Source organism: Neovison vison, chromosome 4, assembly GCF_020171115.1.
Source record: "Neovison vison isolate M4711 chromosome 4, ASM_NN_V1, whole genome shotgun sequence".
NCBI lineage: Eukaryota > Metazoa > Chordata > Mammalia > Carnivora > Mustelidae > Neogale > Neogale vison.
The window spans coordinates 94,912,221-94,938,644 of record NC_058094.1 but is presented as its reverse complement, the minus strand read 5'-3'; positions in this window follow the sequence as shown (position 1 = coordinate 94,938,644).

Here is a 26,424-nt window from a genome sequence, read left to right as displayed (position 1 = left end):
TCTATAAGTCATGGCTCTGGCTGTGTCAGACAGAGCCTGAGTAACCATAGCAGCCTATGATATTAAGGTACCATCGAGGGCCAGGCAGGTGGGGTTTCAGGCAGACTCAACAGGCATATCTTCTTTCTTTGTGGTAGGCAGAATGCTGCGTTGTGGCACCAAAGTTCCTTATCAGGAGAGTTTGGGGGCGAGGAGGGTGAAGATGGAATTGTAGACACAATCTACAGTTCAATTCAGTGCCAAGCAGAATGCAGTTCCAGTGTGCAGCGGCTGATGCGAGGTATCCAGGACCTGAGTAAGGGCAGATGTCAGATCTTGCTCACACTGGAGTTTTGTCTACAATCACTGCCAAATGGAGGGTTGGCATCACGAGGCTTTGGAGGATTTCATACCCTGGGGCTTGTGAGATGCTCCGAATAGCAAGGTTTCCTTCTACTGGACAAGGTGAGCCTGGTTTGTTTGCTCCAGTGTCCGCGATATGGAAAGTTTGTGTGCAAAGCTTTCCCGCATGTATCCCTGAAAAGCACAACTCCATTGACCACTGCAGCCAAGGACCATGGCAGGTTCGATCTGGTGGCTCTGGGGCAACGTTCCAAGCGGCCGGAGTTGTCATGGAGTTTCATGCTTTTGGATCACAATGCAGGTTTGTATCCAGGGAGACATTAGAATGTTGGGGTGGTCAGGGGCCATGAAGGATTCTCCTATGCTGAGACATGGACACAGCTACAAAGAGAAAGGTATCCTTCTGTTGTGGGGTTCTGTTGTGTAGCTCAAGGACCACATGTTGGAATATAAGTTGGTATTAGAGAACAGGCCTCTGGGGACAGGCGCCTAAAAATCTAAACTAGGGTATCGATGAAGTCCTACAATCATGGCAGGTTCAAACTTCTGACTCAGGGCCTCAGATATGGATGTCTGTCTGGAGGCAGGGGCTCATTGTGTGTCAGAATGTGCATTTGGATCCAGAGCATTCTTCGAAATTGAGGTGGGCTCAGGGGATTTTTACTTTGCTCCTAATCTTCAGGTTTTGGGCAACCGTGAAGGGCAGAGTTTCCTTTGGGAGCGTAGGGACAGTCATCTGGTGTGGCACTAGAGGCCCCATCCTGGAGGGCATGTGGGCCAGCGCTTTGGGGTCAGAAATCTGCAAAAGCAAACTAGGGTTAGAGTGAGGGCCGAGGTAATCACAGGCCTGATGGGCAGGCCCTGAGGGCAGCTCATAGTGTACTGAAATTAAGGTGTCATGGAGGTGGTAGCGTAGACTTTTCTGTCGGGTGTGTGTCCAGGATGGTCGCAAAAGGTAGGGGTGGCTTCATGAGGCCATGAGAAGTTCTTCATCTCTGGGGATTCTGCTCAGCTCCCAAAAGTTTGGTGTCTCTGGGAAGACTGTTGTTTTCCTTCTCAGTGGATACCCAAAGAGGGATTCCAGAGACTGGTTCTGGGTCCGGGTGCCTGGAAAACACAAACGAGGGTGAGGATTTGGCCCTAGGGACCTGGCAGGCCCACTCTGTAGGCTCCTGATCCAGCTACCGAGGGGTTTTGTTTGAAAGTAAGCTCACGCTGAGGATCACGATGCCTGTTTGTATCCAGGAAGTCTTCCATGTGTGACCGTTGTCTCATGGGCCATGCAGCTGGTTCCCATTCAGAGGGTTGGGAAGGAGGAGTACTCTTGTGTGTCACGTTTCCCCATAGGCATGGATTTGAGCTACGGTCTGGGACAGAGTCCTGAATATCCAAGTTGAGTAGAGATGTTGGTTTCGGGCCACAGGAAGTCACAATTGCAGGAAATGGGGCCCACTGTCTGGGTGGTTGACTGGAGGTCGCGGCTTAGGCTGTGTCAGACAGAGCCATGGTGCTCATGGAAACCTATGATATTACAGTGTTGTCGAGGGCCATACAGTTAGATCCTCATGTGGGGTTCCTGGGGAGACTCACCAGGCACGTCTTCTTTCTTTGTGGTAGGCAGAACGCTGTGTTGTGGCTCCAAAGTTCCCTACCAAGAGGGTTTGGGGACAAAGAGGGTGAAGACGGAATTGTAAACCCAAGCTACTGTTAAATTCAGTGCCAAGTCGAAGGCACTTCCAGTGTGCAGTGGCTGATTCAAGTTATCCCGCACCTGAGTAAGGGTGGATGTCAGATGTTTGGTCACACTGGAGTTTGTGTCTGTGATGACAGACAAATGGTGGGGTGGTGTCTAGAGGCCATGGAGGATTTCCCACTCCGTGGTTTGTGAGATGCTCCAAACATCAAGGTTTCTTTCTATTGGACAGGGGGAGTCTGGTTTGTTTGCTGCAGTGTCCCCCATATGGAAAGTTTGGCTAGCAGAGCTCTTCGCATAGATGCCTGGAAAGCACACCTCCATTGACCATTGAAGCTCAGGAACATGGCAGGCTAAATCTGGTTGCTCTGGGACGAAGTTCTAAGGGGGCTGAGTTGACATGGAGTTTCATGCTGTTGGATCACAATGCTGGTTTGTATCCAGGGAGACGTTAGAATGTTGGGATGGTCAGGGGTCATGCAGGATTCTCCTACACTGAGACTTGGACACAGCTACCAAGAGAAAGGTATCCTTCTGGGGACAGCAGTGGTTCTGTTGTGTGGCTCAAGGACCACATGTTGGAATATAAGTTGGTATTGGATAACAAGCCTCTGGGGACAGGCACCTAAACATCTAAACTAGGGTATTCATGAAGTCCTATAGTCATGGCAGGTTCAAACTTCTGACTCAGGACCTTTGACTTGTATGTCTGCCTGGAGGCAGGGGCTCATTGTGTGTCAGAATGTGTATTGGAGTCCAGAGCCTTCTTCGAAAATAAGGTGGGCTCAGAGGCTTTTGTAAGGGTCTGCCCCTCCCAGAGGAACTTGCTTGTGGACCCTGAATGTAAGGGTGGGGCAGACTGAGTGGAGACATCCAATCAGTAAGCCGTATGTATATCCACTGGAAAATTGGAATTCAATTGGCCACCTGTGTAGGGGCGGGGCTTAACCACCCCCATAAAGGTTACTCTGCCAGGCTGTCAATGGGGAGCTGCTGCAGGAGAGCAGCAGCTGCTGCAGGAGGGATGGAGTCTGCAGAGAGCGGTGAAGTCCGCGGAGAGCGGTGAAGTCGGCGGAGAGCGGTGAAGTCGGCAGAGAGCGGTGAAGCGGTGCGGAGAGCGGTGGAAGTCGGCGGAGAGCAGGGGAGTCAACGGTGAATAGAAGAGCTGTAACAGCTCTTGTAAGAGCTACAACCGCGTTTGCAGTCTCCAGCCTCCCGCCGGCCCCAAGCCGCCGCCTGCAGCCTCGAGCCGCCTTCAGCTTCCAGCTTCCGGCGGTCTAGCCTCCGGCGGCGGCCCTGAGCGCCGCCGCCTGCACCCTCCTGCGGCGGCCCCGAGCCCCGCCGCCTGCAGCCTCCGGTGGCGGCCCCGAGCGCCGCCGCCTGCAGCCTCCCGCGGCGGCCCTGAACGCCGCCGCCTGCCACCTGCAGCCTCCAGCCTCCAGCCTCCGGCCTCGGCCCAGCAGTCCAGTTGTCAGCGGTCCCTCGAGGCCTGCGGTCCTGAGACATCTGCGGTCCAGTTGTCAGCGGTCCCTCGACGCCTGCGGTCCTGAGACATCTGCGGTCCAGTTGTCAGCGGTCCCTCGACGCCTGCGGTCCTGAGACATCTGTGGTCCAGTTGTCAGCGGTCCCTCGATGCCTGTGGTCCTGATGCCTACAGACCCTAGATGCCAGCAGTCGGTCCTGACACCTGCAGCCCCTAGATGCCAGCGGTCTGGAGGCGTAAGCAGCCCTGAGATGCCAACGGCCCCTAGACACCAGCAGCCTCGCTGCAAAATGCCTCGCCACCTCGAACCACAAGTGGCCTTGTCCGCAGTGGTGGCTTCCTCCGGGTGGAAGCCTGGTCAGAGTAGCATCGTGGGGAGCAGAGTCTGTGTCATCTGGGTTGTCCTCCTTGTCATTGTTGTTTCTTCGTCATTGGGAGTGGCCTCATCCAGGAAATGGTCTTGTCCAGAACAGCCTCTTCTTGGGAGCGGCCTTGTCCGGGGAGCAACTTCATTGAGCAGTGGCCTTGTCTTGGGAGTGGCCTCTTCTTGGGAACGGCTCCAATCATGGAGCGGCCTCATCTGCGGAGCAGCAGGGTCATCTAGAGCGGCCTCGTCCAGAGTGGCCTTCTTGGAAGTGACCTTGTTGGGTTCATCGTCACCGCCTTTTCGTAAGTGGTAGCTCTGACCGGTAGTTTGATTCCTGATGCTTGGCGCGAAATAAAGTTTTGCTTGACCTTCGCTTTGTATCATTCTCGTTCCTTTGATCATGGACCCTAACACTTTGTACTTTGCTCCTCATATTCTGTGTTTGGGCAACAGTGAAGGGCAGTTTCCTTCAGGAGTGTAGGCACACTCGTCTGGTAAGGGACCAGAAGCTCCATTCTGGAGGGCATGTGGGCCAGGACTTTGGGAAAAGAAATTGCAAACACGAACTAGCATTATGGTGAGGGCCGAGGTGTTCACAAGACTGATCAGCAGGCCCTGAGGGCAGCTCATAGTGTACTGAAATTAAGGTGTCATGGAGGCGGTAGCACAGGCTTTTCTGTCGGGATTTTGTGTCCAGAATGGTCGCAAAAGGTAGGGGTGGCTTCATGAGGCCATGGGATATTCTTCGTTTCTGGGGATTCTGCCCAGCTCCTAGTGTTTGGTGTCTCACGGAGAAGGGAAGACTGCTGTTTTCCGTCTCTGGAGACCCCCAAAAGAGGGATTCAAGAGACAGGTTCTGGGTCTGGGTGCCTGGAAAGCACAAACGAGGGTGAGGATTTGGCTCTAGGGACCTGGCAGGCCCACTCTGTGGACTAGCTACCAAGGGTGTTTGTTTGAAATGTGCTCACATTTAAGGTCACAATGCCTGTTTGTGCCAGGGCGACTCCCATGAGTGGCCTTGGTCTCATGGACCATGCAGCTGGTTCCCACTCTGAGGGTAAGACAACAATCTCAACAGCCAAGTTTCCTGCCATCGGAAAGGAGGAATAATCTTTTGTCTCAGGTTCCCCCATAGGCAGGGATTTGAGCTACGATCTGGGGACGGATGCCTGAATATCCAGGTTGTGTAGAGATGATGGTGTCGGGCCATGGAAGGTCCACCTGCAGGATATGGGGCCCACTCTCTGCGTGGCTTCCTGGAGGTCGTGGCTCCGGCTGTGTGAGACAGAGTCTTATTGCCCATGGCGGCCTATGATATTGTGGTGCTGTCGAGGGCCATGCAGGTGGTTCCTCATGTGGGGTTTCTGTGCAGACTCACCAGGCACTTCTTCTTTCTGTGGGACAGGCAGAATGTTAGGTTGTGGCTCCAGAATTCCCTATCAAGAGGGCTTGGTGACAAGGAGGGTGATGATGGAATTGTTAACACAAGCTATGGTTAAATTGAGTGCCAAGTGGAAGGCACTTCCAGTGTGCAGCGGCTGATTAGAGACATCCAGCACCTTAGTAAGGGCGGATGTCAGATGTTTGGTCACACTGGAGTTTGTGTCTATGATGACCGACAAATGGAGGGGAAGCGTCATGAAGCCATAGAGGATTTACCACCCTGGGGCTTGTAAGATGCTACAAAGAGCAAGGTTTCCTTCTAATGGACTGGCGGAATCTTGTTTGTATGCTCCATGGTCCCCCATGTGGAAAGTTTGGGGAACAGAGCACTCCTGCATTGATGCCTGGAAAGCCCACCTCCAGTGTCCATTGGAGATGAGGAAATGGAAGTTTCATACTTGTGATGCTGGGGCAAAGTTCAAAGTCACCAGTGTTGACATGGAGTTTCATGCTGTTGGATCACAATGCTGGTTTTTATCCAGGGAGACGTTAGAATGTTGGGGCAGTCAGGGCTCATGCAGGATTCTCTTAAACTGAGTCTTGGACACAGCTACCAAGAGCAAGGTATCTTTAAGGGACAGGAGGGGTTCTGTTGTGTGGCTCAGGGACCACATGTTGGAATATAAATAGGTATTGAAAAACAGGCCTCTCTCACATTGAGGTTCTTAATCCATTTTGAGTCTATTTTTGTGTGTGGTATAAGGAAATGGTCCAATTTCATTTTTCTGCACATGGCTGTCCAATTTTCCCAACACCATTTATTAAAGAGGCTGTCTTTTTTCCATTGGATATCCTTTCCTGCTTTGTCAAAGATTAGTTGACCATAGAGTTGAGGGTCTATTTCTGGGCTCTCTATTCTGTTCCATTGATCTATGTGTCTGTTTTTGTGCCACTACTATGCTGTCTTGATGATGACAGCTTTGTAATTGAGCTTGAAGTCCAGAATTGTGATGCCACCAACTTTGGCTTTCTTTTTCAATATCCCTTTGGCTATTCGAGGTCTTTTCTGGTTCCAAATAAATTTTAAAATTATTCGTTCCATTCCTTTGAAAAAGATGGATGGTACTTTGATAGGAATTGCATTAAATGTGTAGATTGATTTAGGTAGCATAGACATTTCACAACAAGATCAAAAGCTTTTGCACAGCAAAGGAAACAGTTAACAAAACCAAAAGACAACTGACAGAATGGGAGAAGATATTTGCAAACGACATATCAGATAAAGGACTAGTGTCCAAAATCTATAAAGAACTTAGCAAACTCAACACCCAAAGAACAAATAATCCAATCAAGAAATGGGCAGAGGGAGGGGGACAAGATGGCGGGGTACTAGGAAGAGGCATCTTTTCAGCTGGTACCCCAAAGTGAGCTGATTACCTACCAAAGAACTCTGATCACCCATGAAATCAGCCTGAGATCAGAATTATACACGTCTGGATCTCTACAGGGGCAGAAGACGCCAGTGAGCAGGTAAATCGGAATGGGAACAGCGGACTGATATCAGAAGATAAACAAAAGGGGGAGGGAGCCACCAGAGGCGACCGGTGCAAAAGTCATACCCCAATACGAGCGAGAGTGCCCTGCGTCTGGGGACCAACATTAACTTGGAGACTGGTTGAAAGCACTCCAAAAGAGCAAAGGATCGCGGGGGCAAACTGTGGGAATCGGGGCGGCTAGGGACAGGGGCTTAAGTCCCCGGTCCCAGACGGCCTCCCCGGCGCCGAGGCAGAGAGAGTGCGGCGGAGAAACCGGCTCCTGGTCCCTAAGCCGCCAGCGCGCCCCAGAGCGCGGGGATTCAGGCTCCTGTGAGCGGATGGGAGCCGCGCCGATCTGCAGAACGCGCGCTAGCCCTACCACAAAGCTTGAGAGGCGCGCGCACGTCGCTGCAGCTCTCCTGGGTTGCTAAGGCCCGGGGGCGCTTCTTGACCCACGCCATTGTTTCAAAGTCTAAGCCACGCGCGCGCGAAACTCTTCCCCGGACAGAGGCGCGCAAAAGCCCAGCCTGCGGCTCACGGACCCGCGCCCCGTTCTCAGTGCCCCAGACGCGCGCCCGACCCACAGCCGCCTCTGAAAAGAGGTGCGCGCAAGCCGGGCACTCCCAGCCCCGGCCGGCGGCAAAATCTCAGTGTGCGATCGCTGCTTAGAACCTATCTGGCAGTCAGGAGCTCCCAGACAGCCGCCACTGCCTTGGCTTTGGGGACGAGCAAAAGATCCTGCGCCCCCAGGGTCTTTAACTTGGAACCTGCACTGCCAGCGTCCAAGGGGGAATTTATTCAGCTTCTGCACCCAGACTGAGGCTTCTCTCTGAGACGGAGATCAGGAAGTGTTCCAGGGTGCACCTTGACTGCACCAGAGTTGATACGTCCAGCTACATCTGTTCAGTCTTCTCCCACCAAAATGACTAGGAGGAGGAATGCCCAACAGAAGAAAAATACAGAGGATGGACCTTCTGCAATAGAGCTAACGGCTATCAACATAGACAATATGTCGGAAAGAGAATTAAGGCTAACAATTATCCAGGCAATAGCTAGGTTGGAGAAAGCCATGGATGACCAAACAGAATTGATTAGGGCCGAACTGAAAGCGACCAGACAGGATGTTCACAATGTTAGGGCGGAGCTTAAAGCTACCAGGGAGGAGGTCCACAATGCTCTCAATGAGTTCCAATCCAATCTAAACTCTCTCAAAGCTAGGGTAACTGAGACAGAAGATAGAATTAGTGATCTGGAAGACAAACAGATAGAGAGAAAGGATCAGGAGGAAGCCTGGAACAAACAGCTTAGATCCCACGAAAGCAGAATTAGGGAAATAAGTGATGCCATGAAGCGTTCCAACGTCAGAATTATTGGAATTCCTGAAGTGGAGGAGAAAGAAAGATGTCTAGAAGATGTCGTGGAACAAGTCCTTCATGAAAACTTTACGAATCTCGCGAATGAAACCAGCATTCATGTACTAGAGGCTGAACGGTCTCCACCCAAGATTATACACTCCAAAAAAACATCACGACACCTGATAGTCAAATTGAGAAATTATAATTGTAGGTATAATCTCTTGAAAGCCGCCAGGGCAAAGAGGCTCCTTACATACAGAGGGAAACCCATCAGAATAACGTCAGACCTGTCCACAGAGACCTGGCAAGCCAGAAGAGGCTGGCAAGATATATTCAGGGCACTAAATGAGAAGAACATGCAGCCAAGAATACTTTATCCAGCAAGAATGACATTCAAAATGGATGGAGAGATAAAGAGTTTCCAAGACCGGCAAGGCTTAAAAGACTATGCAACCACCAAGCCGATACTGCAGGAAATATTAAGGGGGGTGCTATAAAATAGGAAAAATCCAAAGAATAGCATTGAACAGAAATATAGAGACAGTCTACAGAAAGAAAGACTACAAAGGTAACTCGATGTCAATAAAAACGTATCTATCAATAATTACTCTCAATGTGAATGGCCTAAATGCACCCATAAAACGGTACAGGGTTGCAGATTGGATAAAACGACAAGACCCATCCATATGCTGTCTACAAGAGACCCATTTTGAACCTAAAGATACACGCAGACTGAAAGTGAAGGGGTGGAGAAGCATCTTTCATGCTAATGGGACTAAAAGAAGGCTGGGGTAGCGATTCTCATATCAGATAAATTAGACTTCAAACTAAAGACTGTACTCAGAGATACAGAAGGACACTACATAATCCTTAAAGGGACTATCCACCAAGATGATCTAACAATTGTAAATATCTATGCTCCCAATATGGGAGCAGCCAATTACTTAAGAAAACTGTTAATCAAGATAAAGAGTCATATTGATATGAATACACTAATCGTAGGTGATCTTAACATGCCTCTTTCAGAATTAGACAGATCATCGAAGCAGAAAATCAATAAAGAAACAAGAGCATTGAATGACACATTGGACCAGATGGATCTCATAGATATATACAGAACATTCCACCCTAAAACAGCAGAATACTCATTCTTCTCAAGTGCACACGGAACCTTCTCCAGAATAGACCACATACTGGGTCACAAATCAGGACTCAGCCGATACCAAAAGACTGAGATTATTCCCTGCATATTATCAGATCACAATGCTTTGAAACTGGAGCTCAATCACAAGGAAAAGTTCCGAAGGAACTCAAACACCTGGAAGCTAAAGACCACCTTGCTTAAGAATGCTTGGATCAACCAGGAGATCAAAGAAGAACTGAAACAATTCATGGAAACCAATGAGAATGAAGAAACTTCGGTCCAAAACCTATGGGATACAGCAAAGGCGGTCCTAAGGGGAAAATATATAGCCATCCAAGCCTTGCTCAAAAAAATTGAAAAATCCAGAACACACCAGCTGTCTCTACACCTTAAAGAACTGGAGGATCAACAACAAATCAAACCAACTCCACACATAAGAAGGGAAATCATCAAGATTAGAGCTGAGATCAATGAGGGAGAAACCAGAGATACAGTAGAACGTATCAATGAAACTAGAAGCTGGTTTTTTGAAAGAATCAATAAGATCGATAAGCCACTGGCTACACTAATCCAAAAGAAAAGAGAGAAATCCCAAATTCATAAAATTATGAATGAAAAGGGAGAGATCACAACTAACACTAAGGAAGTAGAAACAATCATCAGAAGTTATTACGAACAGTTATATGCCAATAAGCTTAGCAACCTAGATGAAATGGATGCATTCCTGGAAAAATATAAACTACCAAAATTGAACCAGGAAGAAATCGACAACCTGAATAGACCGATATCTAATAACGAGATTGAAGCAGTGATCAAAAACCTCCCAAAAAACAAGAGCCCAGGACCTGACGGATTCCCTGGGGAATTCTACCAAACCTTCCAAGAAGAAATAACACCTATTCTCCTGAAGCTGTTTCAAAAAATTGAAGCAGAAGGAAAACTTCCAGACTCTTTCTATGAAGCCAGCATTACCCTGATCCCCAAACCAGGCAAGGACCATACCAAAAAGGAGAATTTCAGACCAATATCACTGATGAATATGGATGCTAAGATTCTCAACAAGATCCTAGCCAACAGGATCCAACAACACATTAAAAAGATTATCCACCATGATCAGGTGGGATTCATCCCTGGGCTACAAGGATGGTTCAACATTCGTAAATCAATCAATGTGATACAACAAATTAATATGAGAAGAGAGAAGAACCACATGGTCCTCTCAATTGATGCAGAAAAAGCATTTGACAAAATCCAACATCCGTTCCTGATTAAAATGCTCCAAAGTATAGGGATAGAGGGAACATTCATGAACTTCATCAAATCTATCTATGAAAGACCCACAGCAAATATCATCCTCAATGGGAAAAAGCTTGCAGCCTTCCCGTTGAGATCAGGAACAAGACAAGGATGCCCACTTTCACCACTCTTATTCAATATAGTATTAGAAGTCCTAGCAACAGCAATCAGACAACAGAGAGAAATAAAAGGTATCCAAATTGGAAATGAAGAAGTCAAACTCTCTCTCTTCGCAGATGACATGATTGTTTATATGGAAAACCCAAAAGACTCCACCCCCAAACTACTAGAACTCATACAGCAATTCAGCAGAGTGGCAGGATACAAAGTCAATGTGCAGACATCAGTGGCTTTCTTATACACTAACAATGAAAATACAGAAAGGGAAATTAGAGAATCGATTCCATTTACTATAGCACCAAGAACCATAAGATACCTTGGAATAAACCTAACTAAAGAAGTAAAGGATCTATACTTGAGGAACTATAGAACACTCATGAAAGAAATTGAAGAAGACACAAAAAGATGGAAGACCATCCCATGCTCTTGGATCGGAAGAATAAACATTGTTAAAATGTCTATACTGCCTAGAGCAATCTATACTTTTAATGCCATTCCGATCAAAATTCCACCGGCATTTTTCAAAGAGCTGGAGCAAATAATCCTAAAATTTGTATGGAATCAGAAGAGACCCCGAATCGCTAAGGAAATGTTGAAAAACAAAAATAAAACTGGCGGCATCACCTTACCTGATTTCAAGCTTTATTACAAAGCTGTGATCACCAAGACAGCATGGTACTGGCATAAAAACAGACACATAGACCAGTGGAACAGAGTAGAGAGCCCTGATATGGACCCTCAACTCTATGGTCAATTAATCTTCGACAAAACAGGAAAAAATATACAGTGGAAAAAAGACAGTCTCTTCAATAAATGGTGCTGGGAAAACTGGACAGCTATATGTAGAAGAATGAAACTCGACCATTCTCTTACACCGTACACAAAGATCAACTCAAAATGGATAAAAGACCTCAACGTGAGACAGGAATCTATCAGAATCTTAGAGGAGAACATAGGCAGTAATCTCTTCGATATCAGCCACAGCAACTTCTTTCAAGATACGTCTCCAAAGGCAAAGGAAACAAAAGCGAAAATAAACTTCTGGGACTTCATCAAAATCAAAAGCTTCTGCACAGCAAAGGAAACAGTCAAAAAAACAAAGAGGCAACCCACGGAATGGGAGAAGATATTTGAAAATGACAGTACAGACAAAAGGTTGATATCCAGCATCTATAATGAATTCCTCAAACTCAACCCACACGAAACAGACAAACACATCAAAAAATGGGCAGAAGATATGAACAGACACTTCTCCAATCAAGACATACAAATGGCTATCAGACACATGAAAAAATGCTCATCATCATTAGCCCTCAGGGAGATTCAAATTAAAACCACATTGAGATATCACCTTACACCAGTTAGAATGGCCATAATTAACAAAACAGGAAACAACATGTGTTGGAGAGGATGTGGAGAAAGGGGAACCCTCTTGCACTGTTGGTGGGAATGAAGTTGGTGCAGCCTCTTTGGAGAACAGTGTGGAGATTCCTCAAGAAATTAAAAATAGAGCTTCCCTACGACCCTGCAATTGCACTCCTGGGTATTTACCCCAAAGATACAGATGTCGTGAAAAGAAGGGCCATCTGTACCCCAATGTTTACAGCAGCAATGGCCACAGTCGCCAAACTATGGAAAGAACCAAGATGCCCTTCAACGGACGAATGGATAAGGAAGATGTGGTCCATATACACTATGGAGTATTATGCCTCCATCAGAAAGGACGAATATCCAACTTTTGTAGCAACATGGACGGGACTGGAAGAGATTATGCTGAGTGAAATCAGTCAAGCAGAGAGAGTCAATTATCATATGGTTTCACTCATTTGTGGAGCATAACCAATAGCATGGAGGACAAGGGGCGTTAGAGAGTAGTAGGGAATTTGGGTAAATTGGAAGGGGAGGTGAACCATGAGAGACTATGGACTCTGAAAAACAGTCTGATGGGTTTGAAGTGGCGGGGGGGTGGGAGGTTAGGGTACCAGGTGGTGGGTATTATAGAGGGCACAGCTTGCATGGAGCACTGGGTGTGGTGAAAAAATAATGAATACTGTTTTTCTGAAAATAAATAAATTGGGAGAAAAAAAGAAAAAAAAAAGAAATGGGCAGAGGACATGAACAGACGTTTCTGCAAAGAAGACATCCAGATGGCCAACAGACACATGAAAAAGTTCTCCATATCACTTGGCACCAGGGAAATACAAATCAAAACCACAATGAGATATCACCTCACACCAGTCAGAATGATTAAAATCAACAAGTCAGCAAATGACAGATGCTGGCGAGGATGCGGAGAAAGGGGAACCCTCCTACACTGTTGATGGGAATGCAAGCTGGTGCAACCACTCTGGAAAACAGCATGGAGATTCCTCAAAATGTTGAAAATAGAACTGCCCTATGACCCAGCAATTGCACTACTGGGTAATTACCCTAAAGATACAAACGTAGTGATCCAAAGGGGCACATGCACATGAATGTTTATAGCAGCAATGTCCACAATAGCCAAACTATGGAAAGAATCTAGATGTCCATCAACTGATGAATGGATAAAGAAGATGTGGTATATATACAGAATGGAATACTATGCAGCCATCAAAAGAAACGAAATCTTGCCATTTGCGACAACATGGATGGAACTAGAGCGTATCATGCTAAGCGAAATAAGTCAAGCGGAGAAAGACAACTATCATATGATCTCACTGATATGAGGAAGTGGTGATGCAACATGGGGGCTTAAGTGGGTAGGAGAATAATCCATGAAACAAGACGGGATAGGGAGGGAGACAAACCATAAGTGACTCTTAATCTCACGAAACAAACTGTGGTTTTCTGGGGGGAGGGGGCTTGGGAGAAGGGGGATAGGTTTATGGACATTGGGGAGGGTATGTGCTTTTGGGGAAATTGGAAAGGGAGGTGAATCACGAGAGACTATGGACTCTGAAGAACAATCTGAGGGATTTGAGGTGGCAGGGGGGGTGGGAGGTTGGGGTACTGTAAGTGTGGGGCAGACTGAGTGGAGTCATCCAATCAGTAGGCCATATGTATATCCGCTGGGAAGGTTGAAATTCAATTGGCCACCTGTGTAGGGGCGGGGCTCAACCACCCCCATAAAGGTTGCTCTGCCAGGCTGCCGGGGGGCTCCTGCAGGAGGGCCAGGGGGCTCCTGCAGGAGGGCCGGGGGCTGCTGCAGGAGAGCAGCGGCTGCTGCAGAGGGATGGAGTCGGCGGAGAGCGGTGAAGTCCGCGGAGAGCGGTGAAGCGGTGCGGAGAGCGGTGGAAGTCGGCGGAGAGCGGTGAAGTCGGCGGAGAGCGGTGGAAGTCGGCGGAGAGCAGGGGAGTCAACGGTGAATAGAAGAGCTGTAACAGCTCTTGTAAGAGCTACAACCATGTTTGCAGTCTCCAGTCTCCCCCGGGCCCCAAGCCGCCGCCTACAGCTTCCGGCGGCGGCCCCGAGCGCCGCCGCCTGCATCCTCCGGCGGCGGTCCGAGCGCCGCCGCCTGCAGCTTCCAGCCTCCGGCCCCGAGCACCGCCGCCTGCAGCTTCCAGCCTCTGGCCCCGAGCCGCCGCCTGCAGCTTCCAGCCTCCGGCGGCGGCCCCGAGCGCCGCCGCCTGCACCCCCCCGCGGCGGCCCCGAGCGCCGCCGCCTGCACCCTCCGGCGGCGGCCCCGAGCGCTGCCGCCTGCAGCCTCCGGCGGCGGCCCCGAGCGCCGCCGCCTGCACCCTCCGGCGGCGGCCCGAGCGCCGTCGCCTGCAGCTTCCAGCCTCCGGCAGCGGCCCCGAGCGCCGCAGCCTGCACCCTCCGGCGGCGGCCCCGAGCGCCGCCGCCTGCAGCCTCCGGAGGCGGCCCCGAGCGCCGCCGCCTGCAGCCTCTGGAGGCGGCCCCGAGCGCCGCCGCCTGCAGCTTCCAGCCTCCGGCCCCGAGCGCCGCCGCCTGCGGCTTCCAGCCTCCGGCCCCGAGCGCCGCCACCTGCAGCTTCCAGCCTCCGGCCTCGAGCGCCGCCACCTGCAGCTTCCAGCCTTCGGCGGCGGCCCCGAGCACCGTCGCCTGCAGCTTCCAGCCTCCGGCCCCGAGCGCCGTCGCCTGCAGCTTCCAGCCTCCGGCCCCCGCCGCCGCCTGCAGCTTCCAGCCTCCGGCCTCGAGCGCCGCCACCTGTAGCTTCCAGCCTCCGGCGGTGGCCCCGAGCACCGTCGCCTGCAGCTTCCAGCCTCCGGCGGCGGCCCCGAGCCATCGCCTGCAGCCTGCAGCCTCCGGCGGCCCAGCAGTCCAGTCGTCTGCGGTCCAGTTGTCAGCGGTCCCTCGACGCCTGCGGTCCTGAGACATCTGCGGTCCAGTTGTCAGCGTTCCCTCGACGCCTGCGGTCCTGAGACATCTGCGGTCCAGTTGTCAGCGGTCCCTCGACGCCTGCGGTCCTGAGACATCTGCGGTCCAGTTGTCAGCGGTCCCTTGACGCCTGCGGTGCCAGCGGCCCTGCCCCGCACTCCAGGACCCTCAGCAGTGACACAGTGAGAAACGACCTAGATGTCAGCAACCTCATTGGGAGTAGGCTCGCCGGGGTCAAAGTTGTCATCTTTTATAAAAGAAAGCCCTGACCGGTCAGTGCGATTCATGATGCTTGGCGCGAAATAAAGCTTTGCTTGACCTTCGCTTTGTATCAGTCTCGTTCCTTTGATCACGGACCCTAACATTTGGGGGCTCGTCCGGGATCAAACGACGAGAACTGAGCCAGCATCGGAATTTTTAAGAAAAGCCTCCGGAGGTATTGGGTTTGGAGGTATTGGGTTTCGAAGTATTGGGTTTCGAAGCATTGGGTTTCGAAGTATTGGGTTCCGAGGTATTGGGATCCTATCCGTCTGTCTGGTTGGAGCTCCAGGGTATAGCCCACCGGGGAGAAGCTGGACGCAGCCATGCTCCCCAGGGCTGGAGTGGATGCGGGGACGCCCCATCCCTCTGCTGATAGATCGACAGGGGGTTCGAGTCCCCTTGGGCGGTCGGGGGGTTCGAGTCCCCCTGCGCGGTCGGGGGGTTCGAGTCCCCCTGGGCGGTTGGGGGGTTCGAGTCCCCCTGGGCGGTCAGGGGGTTCGAGTCCCCCTGGGCGGTCGAGGGGTTCGAGTCCCCTTAGGCGGTTGGAAGATGAAAATAGCCGCCATAAGTGGCAAATTTTGGGTAAGAATCGCTGGGTCTGCAGTTGTCTTTGTCTGGTTCTTTTGTTATCTATTGTGTGGTGTTTTGTGGACCAAAAAAGCCCCCCCCAGCAGCAGGCTCTGGATAAGGATCACTGGGTCTACGTTTGTTTTTGTCTTGTTCTTTTGTTGTTGTCTGTTGTGCTGTTTGTTGTATTTGGAGAAATGGGACAAACAGAGAATAAGGGGCCTGTGACACCCCTAGGTCTTGTTCTTGAACATTTCAAAGATTTTCAAGGTAAAGCCACTCATTCAGGTGATACGGTTTATCCGGGAAAACTAAAAACACTCTGTCAATTAGAATGGCCCAATTTCTCCACAGGGTGGCCACCGGAAGGAACGTTTGCCTTGGCTCAGATATATTCTACCCTGAGTGAGGTCTTGGATCTACATCGAGACCAAGTACCATATATTGTGGCCTGGCGATACCTGATAGAAGAGCCACCGTCATGGCTCAAGTCCCATCTTCCACCTGCTAATGAAATTATTTCTCTCCCTCTAAGGCAGGTTGGAGCACCAAAACCAGAACAAGCAGATAAGGGGGATTCAGGGAAAAACACCGTTCTACCTCCATCAGATATGGAGGATGCGGAATTCGCCCCCCTTTATTTGTCTTCTAAATCTGACTCTCGGTCCCAAAATGTCTTTACAAGTCCACCTCATACACGGTCGGGGTCCACCTATGGGATCACCATGCGGCGAGACTGCCCTGATCCTTCCCCTTTCCCCTATCCTCCTCAGCCTTCCTCTACCTCACTGGTACGGTCTGCGCCGATGCTGCCCCTTCGTGAGGTTGCTCTACCAGAGGGGAGAGGGCGGCCTTACTTAAGCTATATCCCTTTCTCCTCTTCTGACATCTATAACTGGAAAACCCAACACAAATCCTTTTCTGATCACCCTCAGGATTTAATTAGCCTCTTGGAAACTGTTTTTCTTACTCACCAACCCACCTGGGTAGATGTTCAACAGCTCCTTATGGCTCTCTTTAATGGGGAGGAACGGGATCGCATCATGCGAGAAACCCATAAGGTGATAAGCGAGAGACTTGGCAGGGACCTCGATCCCCGCCGGATGGAGGACTACTGCCCGAGGGAATCTCCCGACTGGGATCCAAACTCTGATGAAGGTAAGGAGAGCTTACGTTTCTACCGCCAGGCTCTATTGGGAGGCCTCCGTGCAGCAGCAAGGAGACCCATAAATTTATCCAAAATTAGTACAGTGACTCAAGGTAAGAATGAGTCTCCAGGAGCCTTCCTAGAAAGGCTAATTGAAGCCTATAAAATGTATAGCCCGATCAATCCTGAGGCACCTGAAAATCAGAGGGCAATGAATCTTGCTTTTGCAAGTCAGTCAGCCCCAGATATAAGGAGAAAACTTCAGAAAATCGAAGGATTTGAAGGAAAAAATCTGACTGAGTTAGTGGGAATAGCAGAAAAGGTATTTAACAACAGGGATGCACAAGAGGATGAAAAAGAGACAAAAAAATTGGTTAAGGTTTTGACATTACATGAGGCGGGGAGGAGACGGCTAGGGGATAGTAAATGGAAGGAAAAACCTAAGCAGAGAGAAGGCAGGCGGGAAGACTCAGATTCCAATCAGTGTGCTTACTGTAAAGAAAAAGGACATTGGGCCAGGGAGTGCCCTAAAAGGAAGACGGCAATGCTTGCCACCAGAGATTGAAGGGGCCATGGTTCGGAACCCCTCCCCGAACCTCGGGTAAAAATTGAAGTGGAGGGGAAATCAGTTGATTTTTTGGTAGACACAGGGGCCCAATTTTCATCGTTACTTAAACCTATGGGAAAACTATCTGGAGAGGAAGTTTGGGTACAAGGAGCAAATGGCACAGAGAGACATAAATGGACAACAGAAAGGACTTTAAATTTAGCCTCGGGATTAGTTAAACATCGATTTTTGGTCCTCCCTAATGCCCCATATAATTTGATGGGAAGAGATCTCCTCCACAAGTTAAGAGCTGGCATTCAGTTTTCAGAAGGAGATATGACTGTAACATTGAGACAACCCACTGTACAGGTGCTTATGGCAGCAGTGGATGAATACCGCCTTTATGAGCCAGTCTCAAAACCAAAGGAGACAAAGGGGGAAAGCCTCCTCCAAATCCTACAGAACGAGTTTCCTGAGGTCTGGGCAGAAGGGAAGCCCCCTGGCTTGGCTAAAGAACAACCTCCAGTGGTGGTACAATTAAAGGCGACAGCTACGGCTATACGCGTCCGGCAATATCCTCTTTCCCAGGAAGCAAAGGAAGGGATCAGGAAACACATTAACCGCCTCCGGGGAGACGGGATTTTAGTTCCTTGTAAATCTTCATGGAACACTCCTTTGCTCCCCGTTAAAAAGGCCGAGACTGGGGAATACTGACCAGTTCAGGACTTGCGGGAAGTTAACAAACGGGTTGAAGATATACACCCAACAGTGCCTAACCCCTATACCCTACTCTCCCTCCTGGGCCCCAAAAGAACTGTATATACTGTCTTAGATTTAAAGGATGCATTTTTCTGTATACCTATAGCAAGGGAATCTCAGCCCCTTTTTGCTTTTGAGTGGTCTGACCCACAGGAGGGGTTTCAAGGCCAGCTCACCTGGACAAGACTTCCCCAAGGATTCAAGAATTCGCCCACCATTTTTGATGAGGCCCTGCATGAGGATTTGCGTGAGTACAGAATTTCTAATCCAGGAGTCACTCTGTTACAATACGTTGATGACTTGCTAGTAGCCGCCGAGGACTATGAGTCGTGTTTGTGGGGGACGAGAGCTCTCTTACAGGCTCTGCAGACAAAAGGGTATCGGGTGTCAGCAAAGAAAGCACAGCTCTGTCAGAGCTATGCCACTTATCTAGGCTTTGACCTCCATGAGGGAGTACGTTCACTGTCTGAATCCAGGAAACAGGTGATTACCCGATACCCCCGTCCCACCACGTCCCGACAAGTAAGGGAGTTTCTTGGAACAGTGGGCTACTGTAGGCTATGGATACCACGGTTTGCAGAGATTGCCCAACCGCTCTATGAACTGACAAAAGGAGGGCTCACTAGGATTGAGTGGACAGCTGAAGCAGAGGGAGCATTTCGGGAATTACAGACAGCCTTGCTGAGTGCCCCAGCATTGGCCATCCCAGATGTAACCAAACCCTTCCAATTATACGTGGATGAAAAATCGGGAGTGGCCAAAGGAGTTTTAACTCAGACTCTGGGACCTTGGCGAAGACCAGTGGCCTACCTTAGTAAGAAACTAGACCCAGTAGCAGCTGGGTTCCCTCCTTGCCTCCGCATAATTGCCGCAACAGCCCTCCTGGTTAAGGATGCGAGCAAATTAACTTTAGGCCAAAATCTTGTTATAACCACCACACACGCGATTGAGGGCCTTCTCCGGACTCCACCAGACCGATGGATGACGAACGCCCGAGTAACGGGGTATCAGGCCCTTCTCCTCAATGAACCAAAAGTGGCCTTCCGACCCCCAGCAGTGCTAAATCCAGCCACACTGCTGCCAGAAGAGCTAGCTGACCATCCACACGATTGTGGGGAGGTCTTAACCCAAGTCACAGGAATAAGGCCGGATCTCAGAGACATTCCCCTCCCAGATGCCGAGATGACTCTGTTCACAGATGGGAGCAGCTACATAGTCAATGGAAAGAGGTATGCAGGGGCCGCGGTGGTTTCTCCTGAGCAGAGACTCTGGACAGCAGCCCTGCCACATGGAACTTCGGCACAGAGAGCAGAACTAATTGCACTCACGAAGGCACTGCAGATGGCCAAAGGAAAAACCACCAACATCTATACGGACAGCAGGTATGCCTTTGCTACACTGCACATACATGGGGCTATTTATAAAGAAAGGGGCCTATTAACAGCAGAAGGAAAAGGAATTAAAAACAGAAGAGAAATATTAGCTCTCCTCCAGGCTATTTGGGACCCGAAAAAGGTGGCTGTTATGCATTGCCCAGGACATCAAAAGGGGACTGATCTGATTTCAAAAGGAAACTACTTAGCAGATCAAGCCGCAAAGCAAGCAGCTCGAGAAAAAGTGCAAGAACTAGTCGCACTCCCGGCTCCAGCACTACCAGAAAAACCAAACTATTCAGAAGAGGATTTAAAGTATTTACAGAAATGGGTTGAATTAGACTATGAAGGGGACTGGGCCAAGACAAAAATAGGAAAAATAATTCTTCCTCGAAGACTAGGTAAGAAGTTAGTAGGCCAGATACATCAGGGTACTCATTTGGGGACACGAAAACTCAAGGAGCTTATAGGCAAGCAGTTCCAGGTTTCTAAATTAGGTCGTATGGTTCAGGATGTAGTTGATAGATGTGCCCAATGCCAGGCAGTTAATGTAGGAAGAACTAAAATGGGAAGAGGGAAAAGAGAAAGAGGTAAGGAACCAGGAATTTATTGGGAAATAGATTTTACAGAAATGAAACCTGGAAAATATGGGCACAAGTATATGTTGGTTTTTGTGGATACCTTTTCAGGCTGGGTGGAGGCTTTTCCTGCCAAGCATGAGACCGCAGGGGTAGTAGCAAAAAAGATACTAGAAGAAATAATTCCTAGGTTCGGGCTGCCTCTTGCAATTGGGTCAGACAATGGCCCTGCATTCGTAAGTTCAGTCTCACAGGCATTGGCCAAGGCTGTGGGCACAAATTGGAAATTACATTGTGCATACAGGCCCCAGAGTTCGGGGCAAGTAGAAAGAATGAATCGGACTCTTAAAGAGACCTTGACAAAACTAATTCTGGAAACTGGCGGTGGATGGGTAGATCTCCTTCCTTTTGCCCTACTTAGAGCCCGATGTACACCTTATTTAAGCAAGGTGACCCCATTTGAAATATTGTTTGGGAGACCCCCCCCACTCTGTCCTCGGCTACAGGAGGTTGCCCTAGCAGAAATGACGGATCAGTCTGTACTCCAGTCACTGCAGGCATTACAATCTGTCTTAAAAAAAGCCCATACAGGGATCCGAGTTGCCCACACTGGAACAGAGACGGTGGAACCACATCCTTACCAACCCGGGGACTTGGTTTGGATACGTCGCTATCAAGTGGGGAATTTGGAGCCTCGTTGGAAGGGACCATTTACTGTTATCCTAACCACCCCCACAGCAGTAAAAGTGGAAGGCATCAGGGCCTGGGTTCATGCGGGTCATGTCAAACGAGCTGAGAGTAAGGATGCCCTCCAGAAATGGGAAATGCAGCCAAAGGACCCTGCTGACCATGGACTGAAACTAAGACTAAAGAAACTGTGAGTGTATTGTTGCTATACTAAAGAAAATTGGGGCGATAAAATGTTAGTCTTATATGTTCAATATAAGGTAGAACCATCTGAAAAGTCAAGGATTTGGCTAATCTCCAAAGAAAAGGGGGGAATATAAGGGTGGGGCAGACTGAGTGGAGTCATCCAATCAGTAGGCCATATGTATATCCGCTGGGAAGGTTGAAATTCAATTGGCCACCTGTGTAGGGGCGGGGCTCAACCACCCCCATAAAGGTTGCTCTGCCAGGCTGCCGGGGGGCTCCTGCAGGAGGGCCAGGGGGCTCCTGCAGGAGGGCCGGGGGGCTGCTGCAGGAGAGCAGCGGCTGCTGCAGAGGGATGGAGTCGGCGGAGAGCGGTGAAGTCCGCGGAGAGCGGTGAAGCGGTGCGGAGAGCGGTGGAAGTCGGCGGAGAGCGGTGAAGTCGGCGGAGAGCGGTGGAAGTCGGCGGAGAGCAGGGGAGTCAACGGTGAATAGAAGAGCTGTAACAGCTCTTGTAAGAGCTACAACCATGTTTGCAGTCTCCAGTCTCCCCCGGGCCCCAAGCCGCCGCCTGCAGCTTCCCGCGGCGGCCCCGAGCGCCGCCGCCTGCATCCTCCGGCGGCGGTCCGAGCGCCGCCGCCTGCAGCTTCCAGCCTCCGGCCCCGAGCACCGCCGCCTGCAGCTTCCAGCCTCTGGCCCCGAGCCGCCGCCTGCAGCTTCCAGCCTCCGGCCTCGAGCGCCGCCACCTGCAGCTTCCAGCCTCCGGCGGCGGCCCCGAGCACCGTCGCCTGCAGCTTCCAGCCTCCGGCGGCGGCCCCGAGCCATCGCCTGCAGCCTGCAGCCTCCGGCGGCCCAGCAGTCCAGTCGTCTGCGGTCCAGTTGTCAGCGGTCCCTCGACGCCTGCGGTCCTGAGACATCTGCGGTCCAGTTGTCAGCGTTCCCTCGACGCCTGCGGTCCTGAGACATCTGCGGTCCAGTTGTCAGCGGTCCCTCGACGCCTGCGGTCCTGAGACATCTGTGGTCCAGTTGTCAGCGGTCCCTTGACGCCTGCGGTGCCAGCGGCCCTGCCCCGCACTCCAGGACCCTCAGCAGTGACACAGTGAGAAACGACCTAGATGTCAGCAACCTCATTGGGAGTAGGCTCGCCGGGGTCAAAGTTGTCATCTTTTATAAAAGAAAGCCCTGACCGGTCAGTGCGATTCATGATGCTTGGCGCGAAATAAAGCTTTGCTTGACCTTCGCTTTGTATCAGTCTCGTTCCTTTGATCACGGACCCTAACAGTACCAGGTGGTGAGTATTATAGAAGGCACAGCTTGCGTGGAGCACTGGGTGTGGTGAAAAAAAATAATGAATACTGTTTTTCTGAAAATAAATAAATTGGAAAAAAAAAGGAAAAAAAAAAAAAAGAAAGAAAAACATGCCTCTGGGGACAGGCACCTGAAAATATAAGCTAGGGTACTGATAAAGTCCTAGAGGCATGTCAGGTTCAATCTTCTGGCTCAGGGCCTCTGACTTGGATGTCTGCCTGGATGCAGGGGCTCATTCTGTGTCATAATGTTCCCTTGGGTCCAGAGTTTTCATCAGAATTGAGGTGGGCTCATGGGCTTTGTACTTTGCTCCTAATCTTCAGGGTTTGGGAACCGTGAAGGGCAGAGTATCCTTCGGGTGTGTAGGCACAGTCATCTGGTGTGGCTCCAGCGGCCCCATCCTGATGGGCATGTAGGCCAGGGCTTGGGACAGAAATATGCAAACGTGAACTAGGGTTAGGTTGAAGGCTGAGGTAATCACAGGCCCGATCTGCAGGCCCTGTTGGAAGTTCATAGTGTACTGAAGTTAAGGTATCATGGAGGCAGTAATGCAGGCTTTTCTGTCTGCATTGTTTGTCCTGGACTTTCACAAGATGTAGGGTTGGCTTCATGGGTCCATGGGAGATACTTCGGCTCTGGGGATTATGATCAGCTCCCAAGACTTTGTTGTCTCTGGGAGAAGGGAACAGTGCTGTTTTCCGTCTCTGGCGACCCCCAAAAGAGGGATTCCAGAGACAGGTTCTGGGTGTGGTCGCCTGCAAAACACCTACGAGGGTGAGGGTTTAGCCCTAGGGTGGTAGGTGATCTGTGAGCTCCTGGTACAGCTACCAAAGGGTTTTGTTTTTCAAACAAAAACAGCCTCATTATGAGTGCAACAATTCAAGTTTGTTCCCAGAGTGGCTCCCATGAGTGGCCGTGGTTTCATGGGCCATGCAGCTGGTTCCCACTCTGAGGGTTGGACACCTATCTCAAAAGCCAGGCTTCCTGTATTCGGGAAGGAGGAATACTCTTGTGCTTCAAGTTCCTCCATAGTCAGGGATTTGAACTACAATCTGGGAAAGATGCTTGAATATCCAGGTTGAGTAGAAATGACGGCTTTGAGCCACAACAAGTCCAACCTGCAGGATATGGGGCCCACTATTTGCATGGCTGACTCTAGATCGTGGCTCAGGCTGTGTCAGATAGTCTTAGTGCCCATCTCAACAACCAGGTTTTCTGCCATCGGGAATAAGGATACTCCCGTGTTTCAGGTTCCCCCATAGGCAAGGATTTGAGCTACGGTTTGGGAAAGATGCCTGAATAACCAGATTGAATAGAGATGATGGCTTCTGGCCTTGGCAGGTCCCACCTGCAGGATATGGGGCCCACTGTCTGCTTGGCTGCCTGGATGTCGTAGCTCCGGCCATGTCAGACAGAGCCTGAGAGCTCATGGCGGCCCAAGATATTAGGGTGCTATCGAGGGCCATGCAGGTGGATCCTAATTTGGGGTTTCTGGGTAGACTCACCAGGCACTTCTTCTTTCTGTGGGGAAGGCAGAATGCTGCGTTGTGGCTACAGAATTCCCTATCAAGAGGGCTTGAGAACCAGGAGGGTGAGGATAGAATGGTTAATACGAGCTACGGTTCAATTCAGGAACAAGCGGAAGGCACTTCCAGTGTGCAGCAGCTGATTCGAGGCATCCAGCACCTGAGTAAGGGCGGATGTCAGATATTTGCTCAAACTGGTGTTTATGTCTAGGATGACGGACAAACGGTGGGTTTGCGTCAAGAGGCCATGGAGGATTTCCCACTCTCCGGCTTGTGAGATGCTCCAAACAGTAAGGTTTCCTTCTACTGGACAAGGGGAGTCTGGTTTGTTTACACTAGGGTCCACCATGTGGAAAGGTTGGTAGCAGAGCTCTCCCTCATGGATGCCTGGAAAGCACTACTCCATTGACCATTGCAGCTCAGGGACAAGGTAGGTTCGATCTGGTGGATCTGGGGCGAAATTCCAAGGGGGCTGAGTTGACATGGAGTTTGATGCTGTTCGATCACAATGCTGGTTTGTATCCAGGGAGACACTGAAATGTTGGGATGGTCAGGGGCAATGCAGGATTCTAATACACTGAGTCTTGGACACAGCTACCAAGAGGAAGGTATCCTTCTGGGACAGGAGGGGTCTGTTGTGTGGCTCAGGGACAACATGTTGGAATATAAAATATTATGGGGGAACAGTCTTCTCGGGACAGGAGCCTGAAAACCCAAGCTAGGGCATCAATGAAGTCCTAGGAGCATGTCAGGTTCAATCTTCTGTCTCAGGTCCTTTGACTTGGATGTTTGCCTGGAGGCAGGTGCTCACTGTGTGTCACAACGTACACTTGGGTCCAGACTGTTCTTGGAAATTGAGCTGGGCTCAGCGGCTTTGTACTTTGCTCCTAAGCTTCAGGGTTTTGGCAACAGTGAACAGCAGAGTTTCCTTCAGGAGGGTAGGCACAGTCATTCAGTGTGGCTCCAGAGGCCCCATCCTGGAGGGCATGTGCGACAGGGTTTTAGAGAAAGAAATCTGCAAACATGAACTAGCGTTAGGGTGAGGCCCGAGGTGATCACAGCCCTGGTCTGCAGGCTCTGAGAGTAGCTCATTGTGTAGTGAAATTAAGGTGTCATTGAGGCAGTTGGGCAGAATTTTCTGTCTGGAATGTGTATCCAGAACGGTCACAAAATGTAGGGGTGGCTTCATGGGGCCATGGAACATTCTTCATCTCTGGGGATTCTGCCCATCTCCCAAGAATTTGATGTCTCTGAGAGAAGGGAGGACTGCTGTTTTCCATCTCAATGGACCCCCACAAGAGGGATTCCAGGGACAGTTTCTGGGTCTAAGCGACTGAAAAACACCAACGAGGGTGAGGATTTGCCCCTAGAGGCCTGGATGTCCCACTCTGTGGCCTCCTGGTCCAGCTTCCGTGGGAGTTTGTTTGGAAGCAGGCTCACGCTGATGGTTACAATGCCTGTTTGTGCCCAGGGTGGCTCCCATGTGTGGCTGTGGGCTGATGTCCATGCAGCTCCTTCCCACTCTGAGGGTTGGACACCCATCCCGACATCCAGATTTCCTGCCATCAGGAAGGAAGAATACCCTTGTGCTTCAGGTACCCCATAGGCAGGGATTTGAGCTACGGTCTGGGCACAGAGGCTTGAATATCCAGGTTGACTAGAGATGACGGCTTTGGGCCACAACAAGTCCCAACTGTAGGAAATGGTGCCCACTGTCTGGGTGGCTGACAGGAGGTCGTGGCTCAGGCTCTGTCAGAGAGAGCCTTAGTTCCCACGGTGGACCAAGATATTAGGGTGTCATCGAGGGCCCTGCAGGTGGATCCTCATGTGGGGTTTCTGGGCAGACTCACCAGGCAATTCTTCTTCCTTGGGGCAGGCAGAATGCTGAGTTGTTGCTCCAGAATTCCCTATCAAAAGGACTTGTGGACCAGGAGAGTGAAGAAGGAATGGTAAACACACGCAACTGTTAAAGTCATTACAAAGCAGAAGGCAGCTCCAGTGTGCAGTGGCTGATTGGATATATCCAACACCTGAGTAAGTGCAGATTTCAGCTGTTTGCTCACACAAGAGTTTGTGTCTATGATGACCAACAAATGGAGGGTGGCGTCAAGAGTTCATGGAGGATTTTCCACGCTGGGTCTTGTGAGATGCTCCAAACAGCAAGGTTTCCTTCAACTGGAAGGGGGATTCTCGTTTGCTTGCTCCAGGGTCCCCCATGAGGAAAGTTTGAGTAGCAGAGCACCCCCATATGGATGCCTGGAAAGCACACCTCCATTAACCATTGCAGCAGAGGGACATGGCAGGTTCGTTCTGGTGGCTCTAAGGCAAAATACCAAGGCCTTGAATTGACTTAGAGTCTCATGAAGATGGGTCACAATGCTGGTTTGTTACCAGGGAGATCTTAGAATGTGCTTGTGGCTAAGGGGCCGTGCATGATTCATCTACCCAGAGGG